This window comes from Rattus norvegicus, chromosome 11 (assembly GCF_021556685.1).
Source record: "Rattus norvegicus strain SHRSP/BbbUtx chromosome 11, alternate assembly SHRSP_T2T, whole genome shotgun sequence".
Taxonomy (NCBI): Eukaryota; Metazoa; Chordata; class Mammalia; order Rodentia; family Muridae; genus Rattus; species Rattus norvegicus.
In genome coordinates, this window is record NC_141544.1 from 95,070,930 (window position 1) to 95,082,916 (window position 11,987).

The window sequence follows — 11,987 nt, forward strand, 5'->3', positions numbered from 1 at the left end:
GCATGTTCAGCATATCTTTCAGTTTTTAGTAGTTGTTTGTGTGAAACTCAAGGGATATTTCATATCTATTTCTCAGCATTTTAGTGATGAAATATAGAATGGCAAAATGCTGTATTTTATATGTGCTACCTTGCAGCACCATACCATAGATATTCTTTTTTTCTTCTAATTGATCCCTCATGTCTAATTCTACAGAGACAAAAAGCTTTTGGTCATTTCCCTTTGGTTGGTCTGAGGTCATTCAGTTCTGAACTTAGAGAAGCAAGTACATAACAATGAACTTACCTACTATCACAGGGTGTCTGAAAATAGAATATGATTGTATACCATATTATTTCAGAATATTACTTGAGAGCTGAAGGTTATTAGACAAGATATGTTAAAGTCCCTCATTTTAAAAGTTTGGACCCCAAAGGGGTACATAATAGATAAGCTGAACCACTGTTTTAGACCTAAACTCTATGTCACAGGTTGATATGGAGTTCTCATGATACTGAGATTATTCAGACTCAATCCAGGAGGACAGGTCCACCAGTGATTAAGAAACCAAGTTGGTAAAATTTTATCGCAAATCAAAACTTGTGGCCACATACATATACAGCCACCCAATTAGACAAGATGGATGAAGCAAAGAAGTGCAGACCAACAGGAGCCGGATGTAGATCGCTCCTGAGAGACACAGCCAGAATACAGCAAATACAGAGGCGAATGCCAGCAGCAAACTACTGAACTGAGAATAGGACCCCCGTTGAAGGAATCAGAGAAAGAACTGGAAGAGTTTGAAGGGGCTCGAGACCCCATATGTACAACAATGCCAAGCAACCAGAGCTTCCAGGGACTAAGCCACTACCTAAAGACTATACATGGACTGACCCTGGACTCTGACCTCATAGGTAGCAATGAATATCCTAGTAAGAGCACCAGTGGAAGGGGAAGCCCTGGGTCTTGCTAAGACTGAACCCCCAGTGAACTAGACTGTTGGGGGGAGGGCGGCAATGGGGGGAGGGTTGGGAGGGGAACACCCATAAGGAAGGGGAGGGGGGAGGGGGATGTTTGCCCGGAAACCAAAGAATTATTATTAAGTATTAAATAAATTAAAAAAACAAATAAATCCTTTTTTTAAAGGCCAAAAAAAAACCACACTTGTGGCCAAATATTTGAATCTACTATAATTAATTACCATCTTAAGAACAAACTCAAGGAGGTATGCCACCCCCTTCTACAGTGTTTATGCAGAAACAGAAGTGAGTTGTATTGAGAACTGTATTATCCTGCTAACCCACATATTGTGAAAATAGATTAGTAAACATTTAAAGCTATTTAAGACATTTATGTCCAAGTTTATACATTATAAAATAGATATTATTTAATAGCACTGAACTCAATAAGTATCACAACTAATGTGACTGAAATGACATGTTAACTTTTGTCATTTGGTTCTGTTATCGTTATAGGTGGTAGTAAGAATGTTATAAATGTATGTAGACATTATTGATCCTCACTATGTATGCATGCTCAGGTTTGAAGTAGTAACAGTGTTCAATACTGTTTAATACAGTGTTCTGCTGTGCTGAATCCAACCCCTGTACTCTGTATGTGGCTCATCTTTGCTCACCTCTGTCTTTTCCTGTCCCCTGAGATGTTAGAGCATCCTCCAAACATATGGATAGTATTTGTTTACTATAATTGTGGTGTGGAAGTGACTCTTCATCTTTTTCTGTGTGTAGAGATAGAAGATATGGTGGTGGAGGGATTATGGATAGAGTTTTTGAAAGCTATAATCAACAAGGCTATGAGGAAAACAAATTATTCTGGCATGGTGTTTCCATGATACCATGGACTTGGAATGAGGGAGAGATCTTTTGGTAGTGTATTAGTGACAACTGTGTTTTGGTGTTCTAGGTAAAGTGGTCCTGAGATAATATTATCAGCATAGGGAATCTTCATAGGGCATATGCTGATTAAGAGATGATACTGATGATCCAACAGAGATGCAGAAGATTGATATTCCTATAGGTATGTACAAGATATTTAGTTTGAATAGTCACTAGATTATAGATTATGAGAAGAAGAATATTAATAACTGACATTTTTGAATGAGGAAATCTAAGGAAATTTTGGAATGTTATAGTTTTGTATTTTCACTTCTATGTAAAAGAAATTTGTTCACTGATAGTTCATATTCTTTTTTTGGAACATAGGTTGGTACTGAATTCAGTGATATTTTCCTTTTTTATGTAATTGAGGCTGGTCTTTAGTTCAGTGTTTTACTGTTTCTTCCTTCTATTTTATGAGGTCCTCAGCGCGCGCGCGCGCACACACACACACACACACACACACACACACACACACACACATATCTTGACAAACATTGAAATTATTCATGATGTTCATCAACAATCCAGTGAAGTTGAGTTTCTTCTCAGAGGGGCACATGTTGAAAATATCAATATATTTCCACTAATATCAAGAATAAATGGATTTAACAGATATTTATCTTACATTTCATCCTAAAAGAAAAGACTATACCTTCTTCTCAGCACCTCATTGTACTTTCTCCAAAATTGACCATGTAATTGGTCACAAAACAGGCCTCAACAGATACAAGAATATTGAAATAATCCCACTAACTCTATCAGATCACTGTGGACTAAGGCAGATCATCAATAATAACAAAAATGACAGAAAGCCCATATATACATGGAAGGTGAATCTATTCAATGATAACTTTGTCAAGGAAGAAATAAAGAAAGAAATTGAAGACTTTTTAGCATTTAATGAAAACGAAGGTACAACATACCCAAACTAATGGGACACAATGAAAGCAGTGCTAAGAGGAAAACTCATAGCTCTGAGTGCCTCCAAAAGGACCTGGAAGGATTGTACATTAGCAGTTTGACAGCACACCTAAAAGCTCTAGAACAAAAAGAAGCAAATATACCCAAGAGGAGTAGAAGGCAGGAAATAATCAAACTCAGGGGTGGGATATGAACCAAGTAGAAACAAAAAGAATTACGCCAAGAATTAACAAAACCAGGTGCTTGCTCTTTGAGCAAATCAAAGAGGTAGATAAATGAATAAGAATCCTAACCAGAAGGCACAGAGAGTGTATACAAATTAACAAAATCAGAAACAAAAAGGCAGACACAACAGAATCTGAGGAAATTTAAAAAAAACCATCAGATCTTACTACAAATGCCAAGAAAACTAGAAAAATCTGGATGAAATGGACAAGTTCCTAGACTCATACCAGATGCCAAAGTTAAAATAGGATCAGATAAACCCTCTAAACAGTCCCATAACCCCTAAATAGAAGCAGTTATTAAAAATCTCCCAACCAAAAATAGAGGACCAGATGGGTTTAGTAGAGATTTCTTTTTTTTTTTTTATTAACTTGAGTATTTCTTATATACATTTCGAGTGTTATTCCCATTCCCGGTTTCCAGGCAAACATCCCCCTCCCCCCTCCCCTTCTTATGGGTGTTCCCCTCCCAACCCTCCCCCCATTGCCACCCTCCCCCCATAGACTTGTTCACTGGGGGTTCAGTCTTAGCAGGACCCAGGGCTTCCCCTTCCACTGGTGCTCTTACTAGGATATTCATTGCTACCTATGGGGTCAGAGTCCAGGGTCAGTTCATGTATAGTCTTTAGGTAGTGGCTTAGTCCCTGGAAGCTCTGGTTGCTTGGCATTGTTGTACTTTTGGGGTCTCGAGCCCCTTCAAGCTCTTCCAGTTCTTTCTCTGATTCCTTCAATAGGGGACCTATTCTCAGTTCAGTGGTTTGCTGCTGGCATTCGCCTCTGTATTTGCTGTATTCTGGCTGTGTCTCTCAGGAGCGATCTACATCCGGCTCCTGTCAGTCTGCACTTCTTTGCTTCATCCATCTTGTCTAATTGGGTGGCTGTATATGTATGGGCCACATGTGGGGCAGGCTCTGAATGGGTGTTCCTTCAGTCTCTGTTTTAATCTTTGCCTCTCCCTTCCCTGCCAAGGGTATTCTTTTTCCTCATTTAAAGAAGGAGTGAAGCATTCACATTTTGATCATCCGTCTTGAGTTTCGTTTGTTCTAGGGATCTAGGGTAATTCAAGCATTTGGGCTAATAGCCACTTATCAATGAGTGCATACCATGTATGTCTTTCTGTGATTGGGTTAGCTCACTCAGGATGATATTTTCCAGTTCCAACCATTTGCCTACGAATTTCATAAACTCGTTGTTTTTGATAGCTGAGTAATATTCCATTGTGTAGATGTACCACATTTTCTGTATCCATTCCTCTGTTGAAGGGCATCTGGGTTCTTTCCATTTTCTGGCTATTATAAATAAGGCTGCGATGAACATAGTGGAGCACGTGTCTCTTTTATATGTTGAGGCATCTTTTGGGTATATGCCCAAGAGAGGTATAGCTGGATCCTCAGGCAGTTCAATGTCCAATTTTCTGAGGAACCTCCAGACTGATTTCCAGAATGGTTTTACCAGTCTGCAATCCCACCAAAAATGGAGGAGCGTTCCTCTTTCTCCACATCCTCGCCAGCATCTGCTGTCACCTGAGTTTTTGATCTTAGGCAATCGCACTGGTGTGAGGTGAAATCTCAGGGTTGTTTTGATTTGCATTTCCCTTATGACTAAAGATGTTGAACATTTCTTTAGGTGTTTCTCAGCCATTCGGCATTCCTCAGCTGTGAATTCTTTCTTTAGCTCTGAACCCCATTTTTAATAGGGTTATTTGTTTCCCTGCGGTCTAACTTCTTGAGTTCTTTGTATATTTTGGATATAAGGCCTCTATCTGTTGTAGGATTGGTAAAGATCTTTTCCCAATCTCTTGGTTGCCGTTTTGTCCTAACCACAGTGTCCTTTGCCTTACAGAAGCTTTGCAGTTTTATGAGATCCCATTTGTCGATTCTTGATCTTAGAGCATAAGCCATTGGTGTTTTGTTCAGGAAATTTTTGCCAGTGCCCATGTGTTCCAGATGCTTCCCTAGTTTTTCTTCTATTAGTTTGAGTGTGTCTGGTTTGATGTGGAGGTCCTTGATCCACTTGGACTTAAGCTTTGTACAGGGTGATAAGCATGGATCGATCTGCATTCTTCTACATGTTGCCCTCCAGTTGAACCAGCACCATTTGCTGAAAATGCTATCTTTTTTCCATTGGATGGTTTTGGCTCCTTTGTCAAAAATCAAGTGACCATAGGTGTGTGGGTTCATTTCTGGGTCTTCAATTCTATTCCATTGGTCTATATGTCTGTCTCTGTACCAATACCATGCAGTTTTTATCACTATTGCTCTGTAATACTGCTTGAGTTCAGGGATAGTGATTCCCCCTGAAGTCCTTTTATTGTTGAGGATAGCTTTAGCTATCCTGGGTTTTTTGTTATTCCAGATGAATTTGCAAATTGTTCTGTCTAACTCTTTGAAGAATTGGATTGGTATTTTGATGGGGATTGCATTGAATCTGTAGATTGCTTTTGGTAAAATGGCCATTTTTACTAAATTAATCCTGCCAATCCATGAGCATTGGAGATCTTTCCATCTTCTGAGGTCTTCTTCAATTTCTTTCCTCAGTGTCTTGAAGTTCTTATTGTACAGATCTTTTACTTGCTTGGTTAAAGTCACACCAAGGTACTTTATATTATTTGGGTCTATAATGAAGGGTGTCGTTTCCCTAATTTCTTTCTCGGCTTGTTTCTCTTTTGTATAGAGGAAGGCAACTGATTTATTTGAGTTAATTTTATACCCAGCCACTTTGCTGAAGTTGTTTATCAGCTTTAGTACTTCTCTGTTGGAACTTTTGGGATCACTTAAATATACTATCATGTCATCTGCAAATAGTGATATTTTGACCTCTTCTTTTCCGATCTGTATCCCTTTGATCTCCTTTTGTTGTCTGATTGCTCTGGCTAGAACTTCAAGAACTATATTGAATAAGTAGGGAGAGAGTGGGCAGCCTTGTCTAGTCCCTGATTTTAGTGGGATTGCTTCAAGTTTCTCTCCATTTAGTTTAATGTTAGCCACTGGTTTGCTGTATATGGCTTTTACTATGTTTAGGTATGGGCCTTGAATTCCTATTCTTTCCAGGACTTTTATCATGAAGGGTGTTGAATTTTGTCAAATGCTTTCTCAGCATCTAATGAAATGATCATGTGGTTCTGTTCTTTCAGTTTGTTTATATAATGGATCACGTTGATGGTTTTCTGTATATTAAACCATCCCTGCATGCCTGGGATGAAGCCTACTTGATCATGGTGGATGATTGTTTTGATGTGCTCTTGAATTCGGTTTGCCAGAATTTTATTGAGTATTTTTGCGTCGATATTCATAAGGGAAATTGGTCTGAAGTTCTCTTTCTTTGTTGTGTCTTTGTGTGGTTTAGGTATAAGAGTAATTGTGCCTTCGTAGAAGGAATTCGGTAGGGCTCCATCTGTTTCAATTTTGTGGAATAGTTTGGATAATATTGGTATGAGGTCTTCTATGAAGGTTTGATAGAATTCTGCACTAAACCCGTCTGGACCTGGGCTCTTTTTGGTTGGGAGACCTTTAATGACTGCTTCTATTTCCTTAGGAGTTATGGGGTTGTTTAACTGGTTTATCTGTTCCTGATTTAACTTCGATACCTGGTATCTGTCTAGGAAATTGTCCATTTCCTGAAGATTTTCAAATTTTGTTGAATATAGGTTTTTATAGTAAGATCTGATGATTTTTTGAATTTCCTCTGAATCTGTAGTTATGTCTCACTTTTCATTTCTGATTTTGTTAATTTGGACACACTCTCTGTGTCCTCTCGTTAGTCTGGCTAAGGGTTTATCTATCTTGTTGATTTTCTCAAAGAACCAACTTTTGGTTCTGTTGATTCTTTCTATGGTCCTTTTTGTTTCTACTTGGTTGATTTCAGCTCTGAGTTTGATTATTTCCTGCCTTCTACTCCTCCTGGGTGTATTTGCTTCCTTTGGTTCTAGAGCTTTTAGGTGTGCTGTCAAGCTGCTGACATATGCTCTTTCCTGTTTCTTTCTGCAGGCACTCAGCGCTATGAGTTTTCCTCTTAGCACAGCTTTCATTGTGTCCCATACGTTTGAGTATGTTGTATCTTCATTTTCATTAAATTCTAAAAAGTTTTTAATTTCTTTCTTTATTTCTTCCTTGACCAGGTTATCATTGAGTAGAGCATTGTTCAATTTCCACGTATATGTGGGCATTCTTCCCTTATTGTTATTGAAGACCAGTTTTAGGCCGTGGTGGTCCGATAGCACGCATGGGATTATTTCTATCTTTCTGTACCTGTTGAGGCCCGTTTTTTGACCTATTATATGGTCAATTTTGGAGAAAGTACCATGAGGAGCTGAGAAGAAGGTATATCCTTTTGCTTTAGGATAGAATGTTCTATAAATATCCGTTAAGTCCATTTGGCTCATGACTTCTCTAAGTCTGTCGACATCACTGTTTAATTTCTGTTTCCATGATCTGTCCATTGATGAGAGTGGGGTGTTGAAATCTCCCACTATTATTGTGTGAGGTGCAATGTCTGTTTTGAGCTTTAGTAAGGTTTCTTTTACGTATGTAGGTGCCCTTGTATTTGGGGCATAGATATTTAGGATTGAGAGTTCATCTTGGTGGATTTTTCCTTTGATGAATATGAAGTGTCCTTCCTTATCTTTTTTGATGACTTTTAATTGAAAATTGATTTTATTTGATATTAGAATGGCTACTCCAGCTTGCTTCTTCTGACCATTTGCTTGGAAAGTTGTTTTCCAGCCTTTCACTCTGAGGTAGTGTCTGTCTTTGTCTCTGAGGTGTGTTTCCTGTAGGCAGCAGAATGCAGGGTCCTCTTTGCGTATCCAGTTTGTTAATCTATGTCTTTTTATTGGGGAGTTGAGGCCATTGATATTGAGAGATATTAAGGAATAGTGATTATTGCTTCCCGTTATATTCATATTTGGATGTGAGGTTATGTTTGTGTGCTTTCATTCTCTTTGTTTTGTTGCCAAGATGATTAGTTTCTTGCTTCTTCTAGGGTATAGCTTGCCTCCTTATGTTGGGCTTTACCATTTATTATCCTTTGTAGTGCTGGATTTGTAGAAAGATATTGTGTAAATTTGGTTTTGTCATGGAATATCTTGGTTTCTCCATCAATGTTAATTGAGAGTTTTGCTGGATACAGTAACCTGGGCTGGCATTTGTGTTCTCTTAGGGTCTGTATAACATCAGTCCAGGATCTTCTGGCTTTCATAGTTTCTGGCGAGAAGTCTGGTGTGATTCTGATAGGTCTGCCTTTATATGTTACTTGACCTTTTTCCCTTACTGCTTTTAATATTCTTTCTTTATTTTGTGCGTTTGGTGTTTTGACAATTATGTGACGGGAGGTGTTTCTTTTCTGGTCCAATCTATTTGGAGTTCTGTAGGCTTCTTGTATGCCTATGGGTATCTCTTTTTTTAGGTTAGGGAAGTTTTCTTCTATGATTTTGTTGAAGATATTTACTGGTTTTTTGAGCTGGGAGTCTTCACTCTCTTCTATACCTATTATCCTTAGGTTTGATCTTCTCATTGAGTCCTGGATTTCCTGTATGTTTTGGACCAGTAGCTTTTTCCGCTTTACATTATCTTTGACAGTTGAGTCAATGATTTCTATGGAATCTTCTGCTCCTGAGATTCTCTCTTCCATCTCTTGTATTCTGTTGGTGAAGCTTGTATCTACAGCTCCTTGTCTCTTCTTTTGGTTTTCTATATCCAGGGTTGTTTCCATGTGTTATTTCTTGATTGCTTCTATTTCCATTTTTAATTCCTTCAACTGTTTGATTGTGTTTTCCTGGAATTCTTTCAGGGTTTTTTGCGATTCCTCTCTGTAGGCTTCTACTTGTTTATTAATGTTTTCCTGTGTTTCCCTAAGTGTGTTCATGTCTTTCTTGAAGTCCTCCAGCATCATGATCAAATATGATTTTGAAACTAGATCTTGCTTTTCTGGTGTGTTTGGATATTCCATGTTTGTTTTGGTGGGAGAATTGGGCTCCGATGATGGCATGTAGTCTTGGTTTCTGTTGCTTGGGTTCCTGCGCTTGCCTCTCGCCATCAGATTATCTCTAGTGTTACTTTGTTCTGCTATTTCTGACAGTGGCTAGACTGTCCTATAAGCCTGTGTGTCAGGAGTGCTGTAGACCTGTTTTCCTCTCTTTCAGTCAGTTATGGGGACAGAGTGTTCTGCTTTCGGGCGTGTAGTTTTTCCTCTCTACAGGTCTTCGGCTGTTCCTGTGGGCCTGTGTCTTGAGTTCACCAGGCAGCTTTCTTGCAGCAGAAAATTTGGTCTTACCTGTGGTCCCGAGGCTCAGGTTCGCTCGTGGGGTGCTGCCCAGGGGCTCTCTGCGGTGGCAGCAACCAGGAAGACCTGTGCCGCCCCTTCCGGGAGCCTCAGTGCACCAGGGTTCCAGATGGTCTTTGGCTTTTTCCTCTGGCGTCCGAGATGTGTGTGCAGGCAGCAGTCTCTTCTGGTTTCCCAGGCTTGTCTGCCTCTCTGAAGGTTTAGCTCTCCCTCCCACGGGATTTGGGTGCAGAGAACTGTTTATCCTGTCTGTTTCTTTCAGGTTCCGGCGGTGTCTCTAGTAGAGATTTCTATCAGACCTTCCTAGAAGACCTCATACCAATATTGTCCAAATTATACCACAAAATAGAAACAGAAGGAACACTAACAAATTCCTTCTATGAAGCTATAATTACACTTATACCTAAAACACACAAAGATCCAACAAATAAAGAGAACTTCAGGCCAATTTCCCTTTTGAATATCCATGCAAAATTATTCAATAAAATTCTCACAAAGAATCCAAGAACACACTAAAATGATCATCCATCTTGATCAAGTAGGCTTCTTCCCAGAGATGCAGGGATTGTTCAATATATGGAAATCCATCGACATAATTTACTATGTAAACAAACTCAAAGATGAAAAGCACATGATCATCATATTAGATGCTGAGAAAACATTTAACAAAATTCAACACCCCTTTATGGTAAAGTCTTGGAAAGATTGAGAATTCAAGGTCCATATCTAAACACAGTAAAAGCAATATACAGCAAACCAGTAGCTAACATCAAACTAAATGGAGAGAAACTAGAAGCAATCCCACTAAAATCAGGGACTAGACAACGCTGCCCACTCTCTCCCTACTTATTCAATATAGTTCTTGAAGTACGAGCCACAACAATCCGACAACGAAAGGAGGTTAAAGGGATACAAATTGGAAAGGAGGAAGTCAAAATATCATTATTTGCAGATGACATGATAGTATATTTAAGTAACCCCAAAAATTCCACCAGAGAACTACTAAACCTGATAAACAAGTTCAGCAAAATGGCTGGGTATAAAATTAACTCAAATAAATCAATAGCCTTCCTATACTCAAAGGATAAACAGGGTGAGAAAGAAATTAGGGAAATGAGACCCTTCACAATAGTCACAAATAACCTAAAATATTGAGGTGAGACTTTTACCAAACAAGTGAAATATCTGTATGACAAGAACTTCAAGTCTCTGCAAAAGAACATAAAGATCTCAGAAGATGGAAAGACCTCCCATGCTCATGTATTGGCAGAATTAATATAGTAAAAATGGCCATTTTGCCAAAAACAATCTACAGATTCAATGTAATCTTCATCAAAATTCCAACTCAATTCTACATAGAGTTAGAAAGAGCAATTTCCAAACTCATTTTGAATAACAGAAAATCCAGGATTGCAAAAACTATCTTCAACAACGAAAGAACTTCTAGGGAAATCACCATCCCTGACTCGAGCTGTATTATACAGCAATAGTCATGAAAACTACATGGTATTGATATAGTGACAGGCATGTAGACCAAGGGAACAGAATTGAAGACCCAGAAATTAACCCACATAACTATGGTTACTTGATCTTTGACAAAGGAGGTAAAACCATCCAGTGGAAAAGGGTCCAAAACACCCAGTGGAAAAAATATAGCATTTTCAACAAATTGTGCTGGTTCAACTGGAGGTCAGTAGGTAGAAGAATGTAAATCTACCCATTCTTATCACCCTATACAAGTCCAAGTTGATCAAGGACCTCCAAATAAACCCAGATACACTCAAACTAATAGACAAAAAAGTTGGGAAGAACCTAGAAAACATGGACACTGGGGAAAATTTCCTGAACAAAACACTAATGGCTTATGTTTTAAGATCAAGAATTTACAAATGGGACCTCATAAAACTGCAAAACTTCTGTAAGGCAAAGGACACTGTCATTAGGACAAAACATCAACCAAGAGATTGGGAAACGATCTTTACCAATCCTACATCCGGTAGAGGGCTAATATCCAATATGTACAAAGAACTCAAGATGTTAGACTCCAGAGAGCCAAATCTCCCTGTTAAAAATAGGATACAGAACTAAACAAAAAATTCTCAACTGAGGAATATTGAATGACTGAGAAGTACGTAAAGAAATACTCGACATCCTTAGTCATCAGGGAAATGCAAATCCAAACAACCCTGAGATTCCACCTCATACAAGTCATAGTGGCTAAGATAAAAAATTCAGGTGATAACAGATGCTGGAGAGGATGTGGAGAGAGAGGAACACTTCTCCATTGTTGGTGGGATAGCAAGCTGATATTACCGCACTGGAAATCCATTTGGAGGTTCCTCTGAAAATTGGACATTGCATTACCTGAGAACCCAGCTATACCACTCCTGGGCATATACCCAAATGATGCTCTAACATTTAGCAAGGACACATGCTCCACTATGCTCATATCAGCCCCATTTATAATAACCAGTAGCTGGGAAGAACCCAGATTCCCCTTAACAGAGGAATGGAAACAGAAAATATGGTACATCTACACAATGGAGTACTACTCAGCTATCAAAACCAATGACTTCATGAAATTCATAGGCAAATGATGTAACTAGAAAATATCATCCTGATTGAGGTAATTCAATCCTTACCTCCATGCCCCCCCGAAAAAAACCACACATGGTATGCACTCACT